The following is a 14015-nucleotide window of genomic DNA, read 5'->3' on the forward strand; positions in this document are numbered from 1 at the left end:
CCGAGTCCAAATCAACCTTTACATCGACCATCACCAGCTATCGGCAACCATCTTTACAAACTGGCTTTCATCGGCTATCAAAGTATTCAATAACTTTCCCCTTGCCGATTAGTCCACTCCGATTATTTTGACACGTGCAAAAAACGGTGTCAACACATGCCCCCCAATTTCGGAGTATAAAACCATTAATGCTCCGAAATTTACTCCAGATAACGCTTGCCTTTGCCCGATTACCGTAACTCATTCTCCAAGCCAAAACTTGATTTGTTATCAAATCCAATCAAATCTAATCTTGATTCACGCACTTCAGTAAATATCGCATAATCGCCAACCACTCTTGCCTTGATTATGGTTAAGATACCGAAACAATAACCCATCGGCAAGATCTTAACATGATAATGCTGCCATTTTCAGAATTAAAATATCATGTATCGATATCCCCTCCAAGTCATGATTACTTGTCATCAACTCATCTGTACAATCCCCTGATTATCGCGCGAACAGTTACCATATCCCTCTAAACCGCCTTGACCTATATGCGCGCGACATAGAGATAAGTCCAAAATACCCTTATTCTGGGCGGCTTATAAATAAATTTCTCCGGAACCCTCATTTTCTACCTTCAGCCTCCAATCCTTGGCATTCTCTCTCTCCGGCGGCGACTCCGACGAACAACCGCGCGACCTCAACCAACAAGAACCCTTCTCCGGCGCTAACTTCAAGTTTCCAGCTCGTACCTCCACCTTCCTCAAGACAATGGCCATCAACTTCGACGTCCCCGCGGTTCGCTCCACTTCCATTCCCTTTTACTTTGATCTTTTTGCAAATTCATTCAGTTGGTGATTTTTCCTTTCTTCTATCTCCTGGATTCCATAACCTTAGGAACTGCGCAACAAATTAGTTATCCCAACCGATCAGCCGCACGTCCAATGCCTTGGACCAATGGGCAACCCAGATCCAACCGATCTGATCAATGCAGAGGTTAACAGAATCCCCTTTAGAGCCCAAAATTTCTCTCTGAATTTGTGGAAAGACACATTCCGATCTTGGCCCAAAACCACCAAAGGGTGGAAAGATTGGTAGTTGAGGGTTAATAGATCGATGCAAGTATACTGGGCAGAACAAAGGTTAGACCAATGCATTAGGCTCTCTATTGCCGATATGCAGAAAAATGAATCAATGATAATTGCAGCTGCTTATTTCTGGTCAGACACGACCAATACTTTTATGTTTGGACATGGCCCAGCTACTCCTACCCTTGCCGATATCCACATGCTTACTGGCTTGGACATCTCAACTGCCGATGAAGGCTCCATCTATGGTAGAAAGTCTGAATATAGGGTGAATACCCGCAACATCGGCGGTTGGACAGGATATATTCAAGAATACCAGAAAACCGGGACACTTAGCCAGAGGGAACATGCCACATTCCTGAATATGTGGTTAGAAAAATTTATCTTCTGTGGTCGATCAGTAGGACCAACCAACGCCTTCCTCCCTGCAGCTGAACTTTTGGCTAATGGCGTAAGGTTTCCTCTTGGCCGATACCTTCTGAGCTCCACTTATCATCTTCTCCATCAAGTGTCTCAAAAACTTTTGCTTGGCGAACCCATCGGCAACCTGGGAGGCCCGTGGTGGTTTATCAACATGTGGCTGAATGCCCATATGCACAAACGTTTGCAATGGGACTTTTTTGCTCAACAATTCCCACGAGAAATTGCTGAAGACCATGTGCTTGGGGATGATGAATCGGCAACACGCTCACCCCTCAATTTTGGTGAAGCCATAATTGTCCTTCCTGGAACAGAAGCCAACGAAGACCAAATCGGCAGATTCTTTCAAAGCTTCTACAATGGTCTTTCTCGTGATCATAGGGCCTGGGTGCCTTATATTGACGAAGAAAATAGATTCCCCCTTCTTTTCAACTTTGCCGATGACACTCTGAATCAAGATAACGAGCTCATGATGGCTATCATCACTCCCAGGGCAATTCCAGTAAACACATTCGGCAGCGGGAAAAAACACCAACATTACATATGAATTTTACAACCCATCGGCAGTATCCCGCCAATTGGCTTTTGGGCAACTACCAATCAAACTCTGCTTTGCCGATGTGATCAAACCCAGGGAAACAATCACCTGCGGAACAGATTGGAACAAGGTAGTACAACTCTCCCCCGATGCCGATACTACAGATGTTGATATATCCACCTGGACACCAATATCTTTCATCACCGAGTCATATAAGCAATGGTGGCGAGAGTGGAAAGAACAACTGTTCGCAACTTCTGCTCACACATATCGGCACATGATCGATCCTGAATATGCCATCCCTGACGACGTGGTAAGTTTCCTTTAACTCCCTTCTACTTTTCCCTTCATATATCAGTAACTGATTCTCTTGTAACAGGTTAACAACCCAGCACCATCGGTGAGCAAAAGCGGGAAACCCTTCAATCTCTGGCCTGTTTCCCCAACATCGCCGATCGGCTACAACGCTCCCACCTTAGCCGCTTTGACCCACCAGAAGATTCGTACCAAGACCATCACTTCTAAGTCCAAATTGGCTACATCCAGGGCTACTCCATCGGCCGCTGCTACAACCTTGGTCAAAGCATTTAAGGTAACAACCTTGTTTATTTTCACTTATGCTGATCACAAACTGTATTAACCTTAATCATCAGGGGGTAAGAGCTGCTACTGGATCGTCATCGGCAATTCCGCCGATATCAAGCACCACTTCTTTCGATGAACCTTCAGAGGTAGCTTCCTGACTTTACATTTTATCTGTTAAATATCATATCTTACACTTGTTTTGCAGCAACAATTGGGTACATCGGCAAACGTACCAGATGTCCAAGCTTCACAACCAACAAGTGTCGATGCCCCCCAGCCAATCGTTGCCGATGCCCAAGCAAAGCGCAAAGCTTTAACAGATACTGAAGCACAGCCAAAACGACAAAGGTCTATACCGATCCCTACATCTGCCCCAATGTCATCGGTCATCATACCTCAAGAGCCCACCACCGATGAAGTCACAGAGGATATCCCATCGGCAAGCTCAGCCGATCCCCCACACGACATACTCCAGGTTGCTTCCTCCAGTCAAGCACAGGAAATTGCCTTGAAACAGGTAAACCGATCAACCTAGCTGATTTTACAATACTCATACTTACCCCTAACTGATCTCCTTTTCTCTCTCTCAGGAACAAGATTCCCCGAACAGCCTATTTTCCTTTGCCATTGACATTTCTGACGACGATGGAGAGGAGACAAGTTCTTCCCTTGCACTGGGAACAATATCGGCAGAGACTAAATCCAAGTTGGAAACCCTCCTGAACTTGCTACAGCAAGGTACCGCCCAACTGGTAGATGACTCGGACCCCGCAAAGGCAATTTTCAAAACAATTCGTGGCCAGGTCCCTGCCGATGTTGAAGAAGTACTCTTCCCAGCAACTCACTTAGAAAGCCGCCAACTGCAATATCAACGGGCTGCTCAGCGCATTACCGATAGAGCAACTCAAGCTCAACTCAAAGAAGAGATGCTACAACTGAAACAAATCGCTGATGAGAAGCACAAGGGCATCGTCAACTTGCAGACTTCGGGTGCTGCACTTAAGCAGAAAATCTTGGATCTATCAGCAAGGAAGATAGCTCTATTGGCTGAATTGAAAGAAATCGATGCAGCTTTAACTCATGCTCAACAAGAAGAAAGCCAGCTACCCAATGCCGTCAAAGCCCTTCAGCAAGAAAGAGATATCCAAGCTCGCAAAGCTTTAGCCATGAAGAAAAAACTCAAGCCTGTGGAGGGTGCTGCCGATGACGATATCAAAGAAATGGAGGAAGCCGACCAGATTCGCCTGCGTGCGATATTAGCTATCCAATCCTTGTTGAACGTGTAATCTTATTTATTGTATCGACACTTTATGAGACATTGACATCCTTGCATAATTCTAGCCGATAGTACTGTTATCGGCACTTATACTTTTATGCATCTATCCAGATACTAGGGTAATATTTCTTTAAATATTTTCCATTTAACGCTCTGGGAAACACAACCCCTTCGAGGGTTTCTAAAATATATGCATTACCAGGAACAGACTGATTTATCCGATATGGACCTTCCCAATTAGGAGACCACTTTCCAAACTTTGAACTTTTAGTCCCAATCGGTAAAATCAATTTCCAGACCAGATCTCCATCGGCAAACTCTTTTACTTTCACCTTCTTGTCATACCATCTAGCTACTCTTTTCTTATTTTCTTCGATACTAACTAAAGCCCTTAACCGATGACCCGCCACATCTTCCAACTCATCCTTCATAAGAGTATTATAATCATCGGCTGTCAGCTGATTTTGAGAACGTATTCGTCTAGAGCCAACCTTAATTTCCCAAGGCAATACTGCATCGTATCCATACACTAACTGATAAGGCGTTACTTTGGTTGCACCATGACACGACATCCGATATGACCACAAGGCTTCATTTAATACTGTATGCCACCTCCTAGGATTTTCTTCAATTTTGCGCTTAATGAGTTTGATGATCCCTTTGTTAGAAGCCTCAGCTTGACCATTAGCTTGAACATAATATGGAGAAGAATTCAAAATTTTAATTCCCATACCTACAGCAAACTCATCAAATTCTCCTGATGTAAACATAGTGCCCTGATCGGTAGTGATAGTCTGAGGAATACCAAATCGGTAAACAATATGCTCTTTCACAAAATCAATCATATTGACCGATGTCACCTTTTTTAAAGGAATTGCCTCAACCCACTTTGTGAAATAATCGGTAGCAACCAGAATAAATTTATGTCCTTTACTCGATGGCGGATAAATCTGACCAATGAGATCAATAGCCCATCCCCGGAACGGCCATGGTTTGATTATAGGATTCATAGCCGATGCAGGCGCTCTTTGAATATTACCAAACTTTTGACACCCCTGGCATCCCTTAAAATATTTAAAACAATCTTCAAGAATAGTCGGCCAATAGTACCCATTCCTTCTGATCATCCATTTCATCTTGAAAGCCGATTGATGTGCCCCACATACTCCTTCATGAATTTCACCCATCAAGCTTTTCGATTCATCATTGCTAACACATCTAAGTAAAATTCCATCTATAGTTCGATAATATAATTCATCATCGAGGAGCACATATTTGGTAGCTTGGAACCTTATACGTCTCTCAACCTTTCTATATGGATCCTTTAAATAATCGACAATCTCTTTCCTCCAGTCATCGGTATCAACTGCCGATGCTAGCACTTCCTGAATAGGCTGATACCCTGAAGCATGCTGAGCTAGTCGATTAGCTTCCTCATTATGCAATCGAGAGATATGTTCAAGACGAAAATCTCTAAATCCTTTCAACAATTGCAAACATCTTTCATAATACGAAATCAAAGCTTCACTTCGGCATTCATAAATTCCAGCCAATTGATTTATAACTAGCATAGAATCACCAAAGATTTCAACAACATCGGCACGTATCTCCTTTAGCAATTCTAACCCTTTTATCAAGGCTTGGTATTCAGCTTGATTGTTTGTCGCTGTAGCAACAATCGGCAATGAAAACTCATACTTCCTTTCTTGAGGTGAAATTAACACAATGCCGATACCTGCTCCTTCACCACATGTGGACCCATCGAAGAAAAGTGTCCAGGGAGCAATCCCCAGAGAGTCCACTGTATTACAATGCTGAGTGACAAAATCAGCCATCACTTGCCCTTTAACTGCCTTAGTTGATTTGTAGCGTAGTTCAAATTCTGATAATGCTAAAATCCATTTGCCGATTCTACCACTTAATATCGGCATCGACAGCATATACTTGACCACATCGTCTTTGCATATGACCGTACATTCGGCAGATAACAAATAATGCCTTAATTTGACACAAGAAAAGTATAAACACAGACACAATTTTTCGATGGCCGAATACCTCGTCTCAGCATCCACTAATCTTCTGCTCAAATAATAAATAACACGTTCTTTCCCTTCAAATTCTTGAATAAGAGCTGAACCGATAACTGTATCATCAGCTGACAAATATAACCTGAAAGGCTTCCCATGTTGAGGTGGAACTAGCACTGGAGGATTTGATAAATATTTCTTAATTTCATCAAGGGCTAATTGCTGTTCAACTCCCCATACAAATTCCTGATCAGCTTTCAATTTAAGTAGTGGGCTGAAAGCCTTGATCTTACCCGACAGATTAGATATGAATCTTCTAATGAAATTAATCTTACCGATCAAAGATTGCAATTCAGTCTTATTGGCAGGAGCAATCACCTTGTTAATTGCATCAATAGACTTCCTACTGATTTCAATGCCCCGCTGATGCACCATAAAACCCAAGAATTGTCCTGCCGATACACCGAATGCACATTTATTAGGATTCATCTTCAATCCATGCTTCCTTGTGCACTCCAGTATCTTTCGCAGATCGGCTAAATGTGCTGTGATATCTCCAGACTTAATCACTACATCATCAATGTAGATCTCCACTAATGTGCCGATGTACTCATGAAAAATAAAGTTCATAGCCCTTTGATAAGTAGCACCGGCATTTTTCAAACCAAACGTCATGACTATCCACTCGAACAACCCCACATGACCCGGACATCTGAAAGCAGTTTTGGGAATATCTTCCTCAGCCATAAATATTTGATTGTAACCTGCATTACCATCCATGAAGCTGATAATTTGATGTCCAGCCGCAGCATCAATCAACAAATCAGCAATCGGCATTGGATAGCCATCCATCGGTGTGGCTTTGTTGAGATTCCTGAAATCAATACAGACACGAAGTTTTCCATTTTTCTTATAAATAGGAACCACATTAGAGATCCACTCTGCATATCGACATTGCCGAATAAACTTTGCTTCAATTAATTTAGTTATTTCGGCCTTAATGTCAGGAAGTACATTAGGGTTGCATCGGCGCGCTGGCTGCTGATGTGGCCAAAATCCAGATTTGATAGGTAACCGATGTTCAACTATCGATCGGTCTAATCCAGGCATCTCAGTATAATCCCAAGCAAAACAATCTTTATACTCTTTTAACAAATCTGTTATTCGCTGCTTACACTTGGAATCTAACTTAGCACTAATAAAAGTAGGTCTTGACCTATCACCATCACCGATATCTACTTCTACTAAATCATCTGCCGATGTGAACCCTTGACCTAATTTTCCATCATCGGCAAACCTATCCATTAAAACTCCTCTTCAGAACCGACTGCTTGGATCGGTGGAATTTCATAATCAGCAACTCTAAGGAACTCTTTTTCCCAAGCTTCTCCTGATATGCATTTAGTTCGCTCATAAGTATCTGATTCTGCCGATGCGATGATATAAGAAGAATCACCAGGGACGACCTCAATCTTATCCCCAATCCACTGTACGAGGCATTGATGCATTGTAGAAGGAACACAACAATTAGCATGAATCCAATCCCTCCCTAGAAGCAGATTATATGCACCCTTGCCGTTGATAACAAAGAACGTCGTTGGCAAGGTTTTGCTGCCGATGGTCAATTCAACGCACACTGCCCCTTTAGCCGGTGACACATTGCCTTCAAAATCTTTCAACATCATATCGGTTTTGGTCAAGTCTTGATCTCCCTTACCAAGTTTCCGATACATCACGTAAGGCATAATATTAATCGCAGCCCCTCCATCAATAAGTACCTTAGACACAGGCTGCCCATCAACTCTGCCCTTCACAAATAAAGCCTTAAGATGCTGTCTCTCGTCATCGGTAGGTTTCTCAAAAACAGCCATCATTGGATCTAGTGTTAACTGAGCTACTTGATCAGAGAGAACAACTTCTTCCTCATTATCAGATAGTGCCAAAAACTCCATCGGCAACATGAATACCATATTAACATCTGCCGATGGACCCTTATTTTTGTGTTTTACCTGCCACTGCTGATGACCAGGCCTTTCATTGGAGGAATTTTCCTCTTGGTACAAATCCTCCTGACGCTCACGTTGCATCCTCCTTCTCTGCGTCTTTGTCAGACCCTCTGGGCACCATCGAGGAAACTTGGTTTTCCAAACCGGCTGATAACAAGTCCTAGTTGGTTCTACACGACGTATATTAGGGTCTCTGTAGAATATTTCCTCATCGGGAACTCTTGCGTTTGCCATCTCCTCAAGCTCCTCTTGATTCCTTGGAAAATATCCAGCGCGTTTACCAAGCCTCTCATGTACACTAAGTCTGCCCCCCAGCCGATCATGCACTGATGCTCTGCTTCTAATCGGCTCATTGATAGACAAACCCTGATTACCAAGTTGAAACCTCCTCTCTGAGCGATTGACTCCATAATAACCATTACACTCAGGGCAATTTTCAACAGTTGGCAATTTAATACCTTCTTCCCAGCAATGGATGAAAAACGGACATCTCCAATGATCTTTATGTCGATTCCATTCTTCCTGACGTCTCATTTCTTGCTGTTGTCGATATCGGTCATTACGTTGACGCCAACCCTCCTGCTGCCTTCGATGAGTAATCACAATGCCAGGTCGAGGAGGATTTTTGGAACTACTGCTTTCTCCTAGCAAACCCTTACTCTTTGCATCATCGGTAGTTATCCGATGTTGGGGGTCCACTGACGCGTTTTTCTCAGCAGCCTCTGACGTCAATACCTTGGTCTTTCCTTTGGCATCCAACATATTTACTGGAAAAGGGTGTTGATCAATTTTCATCGGCTTCTGGGCCTTGGAAGTACCAAACTTAATTCTCCCAGATTCAATAGCCGATTGTAACTGTTGCCTGAATACCTTGCATTCATTTGTACTGTGTGAAGTTGCATTGTGCCATTTGCAGTACAAAATCTTCTTCAACTCTTCTGCCGATGGGATCACATGATTAGGTGACAGCTTAATTTGGCCCTCTTGAAGCAGAAGATCAAATATTTTATCGGCCTTGGTGATATCAAAGGTAAACTTTTCTGGCTCTTTTTGACCAAAGGGACATGATATCGGCTTTTTATTCTTAACCCACTCAGCTAAGCCGATAACTGGTTCTTCATCAGAGTCAGAATCTCCTACTTCTTCAACAAATGATACCTTTTTACTCCAGTTCTTTTTAGGTTCAAAAACCCTAGTATCTTGATCAGAGATCCTTTGCACAAGATGACTGAGGCTTTCAAACTCCTGAGAAGCATATCTGTCTTTAAGATGTGGCAATAACCCTTGGAAAGCCAGATCGGCCAGCTGCCGATCATCCAGCACCAGGCTGTAGCACTTATTTTTTACATCTCGTAGCCTTTATACAAAGCTCTCTACCGATTCATCATTACGCTGTCTCAATTTTACTAAATCAGTAAGCTTCTTTTCATGGATTCCAGCAAAGAAATACTTATGGAATTGTTTTTCTAGATCAACCCAAGTAATAATAGAATTTGGTGGTAATGAAATGAACCATGTAAATGCTGATCCAGACAAAGATGATGAAAATAATCGAACTCTTAATTCATCTCTGTTAGCTGCCTCTCCACATTGAATAATGAAGCGATTGACATGTTCCATTGTTGATGTATCATCTTGCCCAGAGAATTTAGTGAAATCCGGTACCTTGTACCGATTTGGGAGAGGAATTAAATCGTATGCAGGAGGGTATGGAGTCCGATAAGAATAAGTATTGACCTTGGGCTTTATCCCAAACTGATCCTTCACAATTTCTGCTATCTTATCGGCCCAAAAAGCATCAGCCTCCTGCTGACGAACTGGTTGAATTTCTACAGGAGGTGCCTGCTGACATCCCTCCACATATCTTTGTAGCCCACGATCTCCAGCAATCAGCATATTTGCCGTTACTTGTGGCCCATTAGCCTGTTGGAAAGGATTCATCGGCTGGGCTGCCGATGCTTGATTCTGGAAACCAGCTTGCATATGACCTTGTTGAATCCCTGCAACCTGCTGATTTCGCTGAACTGTATGTTGAACAGGTAACTGTCCTGACCAATCATTATTAGAACTCATCGGTACAAAACTTACCGATGGCTGGTAATTTGCTGATATTGTTGGATAATTATAACTGGTTTGAGGCATGAACTGAACCCCAGTTTGACTCATAGCAGGGCTTTCTGCTGCATCGGCAGTAAGCTCGCCGATGGACTTGAATTGAATGTTTGAACCATAGGCATCTGGAAACCTCCTGGAGTTGGTTGCACAGAAGTAGTTGCGGCATATTGAGGCACTTGAGCCATCGGCGAAACGGCCGATGGTATAGGCGCTCTTCCTACTGCATCAAACACTTGAGGTAATCTAGGATTGAAAGCAGATGACTCTGGAGGCATGCCATATCCCCACCAATTAGTAGGAATCTGGCTATTCTGAGACACAGGGCCTGACATAGCTGATGCCGATAGATCTGTATTAAGCTGAACTCGCCCTCCTGGTAGTACCTGATCTGATTGTATCGGTGTAGATTGAATATTAGGTGATCCTGCCAATACTGGAGGGGAAGTAACTTCTGTACCCACAACGGCCGAAGGAGCCGATGGAGTTTTGACAGATGCCGGCTCTGGTTGATGATAGGCAGGCCCAACGTAATGTGGTGCCGCTTGTCCTTCTTTGAGAGTTCGAACCACAGCATTATGAACAGTATTGGACAGCACATTGGAATGATTAATCAAAGCATGATTTACTGCAGAATTAACCATCTCTTGAAGTTTACCAGGATTGGAGTCAAAGGTAACCTGCCGAGGCAACGGCAAATCTTGCTTCTGGATGACTTGTCCACTCTTGTTCAAGCTAAATGATCTCAGACAAAGCTGCTTGTATTCTTCTACAGCCTTTTCCATAGCCTGCCTCTGTTCTTCCTTGAGATCTTCTTCTGATACTGCGATAATGTTCCCTGAATCGATCTCGGGATTGAACATATTGATTGATTGGTCCCACCGGGCGTGCCAAAAGATGTGTTGATGCAAAAGTGGATCTGCAAACACAAAGGGCTAATACCCGAATCGATATCCAAAGCGTGCCAGTCGATTTGACCTGCTAATCGACAAGGATGAAGATACGAACACTTTGGTCCTGACAACAGCGATACGCCCGGAAGTCACGGCCAAGAGGTGCTCACGCGGAACTCGAGAATCGCCGAAGATCGCACTGAAACGATGCAGCTCGCCGAATCAATGAGAACTCGTAAAAAAGGAAAAATATGCAAATTGACGAAGTCGCCGAAAAGTAAGTAGATGCAAATAGGAGTAAAAATTGGTTTTGATATTGATTGATATATATATTACATTGCCCCTTACTCCATATTTATACCCTGATCTAAAGAGACACAACCAAACACAACTAGGACACCAATCCCATATCTAAGGAAACACGTGACTCTTACATGAATCATACCCTAACAAATATAGAAAAGGAAATCAACTCCTATCTATTTCCCTGTCCGCCTCAATTACGATGGAAATCTCACCGTCCTCCTTCCCATCGGCATACTCCCTATTTCATCGGCAGTAGTCTTCAAGTCTTCCTTCATCGGCATACTCCCTGTTTCATCGGCAGTAGTCTTCAAGCCTCCCTTCATCGGCATACTCCATGTTTCATCGGCAGTAGTCCTCAAGCCTCCCTTCATCGGCATCGACAATAACACCTCCAACCTTATCGGCAACGCCCGAGTCCAAATCAACCTTTACATCGACCATCACCAGCTATCGGCAACCATCTTTACAAACTGGCTTTCATCGGCTATCAAAGTATTCAATAACTTTCCCCTTGCCGATTAGTCCACTCCGATTATTTTGACATGTGCAAAAAACGGTGTCAACAGCTTTGCCAAGCTTCTTATGGGCTTCCTCTAGTCTCTCATGAGGTGCATTGAGCTCATCAAAGGCTTGCTTAAGGGCTTTTAGTTCCTTACGCAAGTCTTTACATTCCCTTCTCTTGTTGTCAAAGTGAGTCTTAGCATCTTCTAGCATGTCAATTAGTTCATCTTTAGTTGGTTTATCATTATTATCACTATCACTTTCATCATCATGAGATTGTACCTTAGTGGCCTTAGCCATGAAGCAAGTCGATGGAGTGTCGAAGACAGAAGGCTTCTCATTTATAGCAATGCTTGCAAGAGCCTTCTTCTTGGTGGTCTTGTCATCATCACTATCATCATCATCACTTGAGGAAGAATCACTATCTGTGGGGGTATGACCCCTGGTACCCACAAGACTAGACATGGGCCGAGCCGCCAGATGAGGCCCAGCACGTAAAGCCACATATGGGCCATGCCAACCGTCGGGGCCCAGCTCATATGACAAGCCTTCATGAAGCATGGCGTGCAATGACGTGCTTCATAAGGCAGCAAACAGATCATCAAGCGATCTATCAAATCTGTTCGGATATGGTAGATAGTATACAATCTGTAACTTCCTATTTTGTAGTCCGATCAGAATGGAAACAATCGATCTGTAACCCTACACCCCAGGCTATATAAGGCAGGTAGGGACTGTAACACCCCTGGTGTTTAGCTTACACATTTGCACTGCATTTCATAAACATGAGCATCATGCATCCATTCGTGAACTTATAGCACATGAAACATAATTTCGAAACATTACAACGTGTTGTATATTTCATGTGTGTTGTTCTTTTATGAAATGTAAAGTGTGCAACACTTAAGTGCAACATGTGCCACTCACTTAGTGAAACAAGATTAGTTAATACTATGCAACAAGATCATGAAACATGTGAAACATGACTATGAAACATTTGCAACAATTCTTGTGTTTTTCATTGTTTCAGTACATACCTTGATTGATTCTTGTGTGACCAATGTATGGTATGGCTAGAAATGCTTGTAAGTAACTTAGTTACACATAGAATGTCTTTTGGAACATTGTTCATGTTGGTCACTTTGACTAATTAGTTTTCCAAGTCATGGTTTGACCAAATTTAACCCCTGAACCTTTTTGTTTGACTATTTAAAAAGTGTGGCTTAGGATGTTTGCATGTCTGAGCAACCTAAAGCAAAGATGTAGAGAATTATATAAGGAACAAACTTTGTTTAGAAGTCAAGTCATGAAATTGTGTGGAACAGTCTCTAACATGGCCCACATGTCAGCTTTGAAGGCTGATTCCACACTTGAAAATTTTCTAAGTCTTATAACTGGATTTCAGTTTCATGTACCCAACTTATGCACCTTGTAGATTCCAAACAAAGCCCAAACAGCTCGAGCTCCAATTGTAAAGATTGTAGTTCACATGTAGATGAACAACTTTGTTAATTATACCACGAGCTAAATCAACACGGTTCAGGAGATAAGCATCGTTGAAGTTCGCCTGTCAGTCGGTATTGTCGAAACTGAAACGAAAGTTCAAACACCTATAGTGACCCGACCGATTCAGAACTCGACGGCCGCGTGGCGCCGCGCGTCACCGCCGGCCTGATCGGCCAGGCCACGTCGGGCCTGAGAGCGCCAGCACAAGCCGCAGCACGCCACCGAGAGCCCCCCCTGTGCCTCAGTTCATTTCTTCGCTTCCTTCCTTCTCCTCCGCAGCCAAAGCAGCGGAACCACCGCTCCCCATTGCCGCCGAGAGCTCCGACGAGTTCGCACGCGCTTGCCGCTGCGTCTCGCCTCGCACCATCCCGCCCAAAGCTCCGCTAGCACCTCACGGTCCTCGTCGACGTCTTCGCTGTGCCGTAAGAGCCCTAGGTGAGCGGCATTGCCGACTCCATGCACCGCCGTGCCATGGCCGCGCCGGTGACCTCGCCGTGGCCAGCTCAACACCGCTCCTCTCTTCCTTCCCTAGCTCTAGCATCGCCTTCTCCGTCATGTTCTGATGCTCGGGTGAAGATGTCACCACCCACGCCGGTCCAGCCAAGCCGGAACACAGCCACGCGCCGCCGTGCGCCATGGCCGAGCCGCCGAGCTCCATGGCCGGCATACCTAGAGGTCGGTAGGGTTTGCGGTTAGGGTACCAATCGACGCAGTAGGTCTAGGCGGTCACGTTGGTGCCGTTCTCATCGCCGGTGAGGTCACCGTCGGCGAG

The sequence above is a fragment of the Miscanthus floridulus genome, chromosome 18 (genome assembly GCF_019320115.1).
Source record: "Miscanthus floridulus cultivar M001 chromosome 18, ASM1932011v1, whole genome shotgun sequence".
In the NCBI taxonomy this organism is placed as follows: Eukaryota; Viridiplantae; Streptophyta; class Magnoliopsida; order Poales; family Poaceae; genus Miscanthus; species Miscanthus floridulus.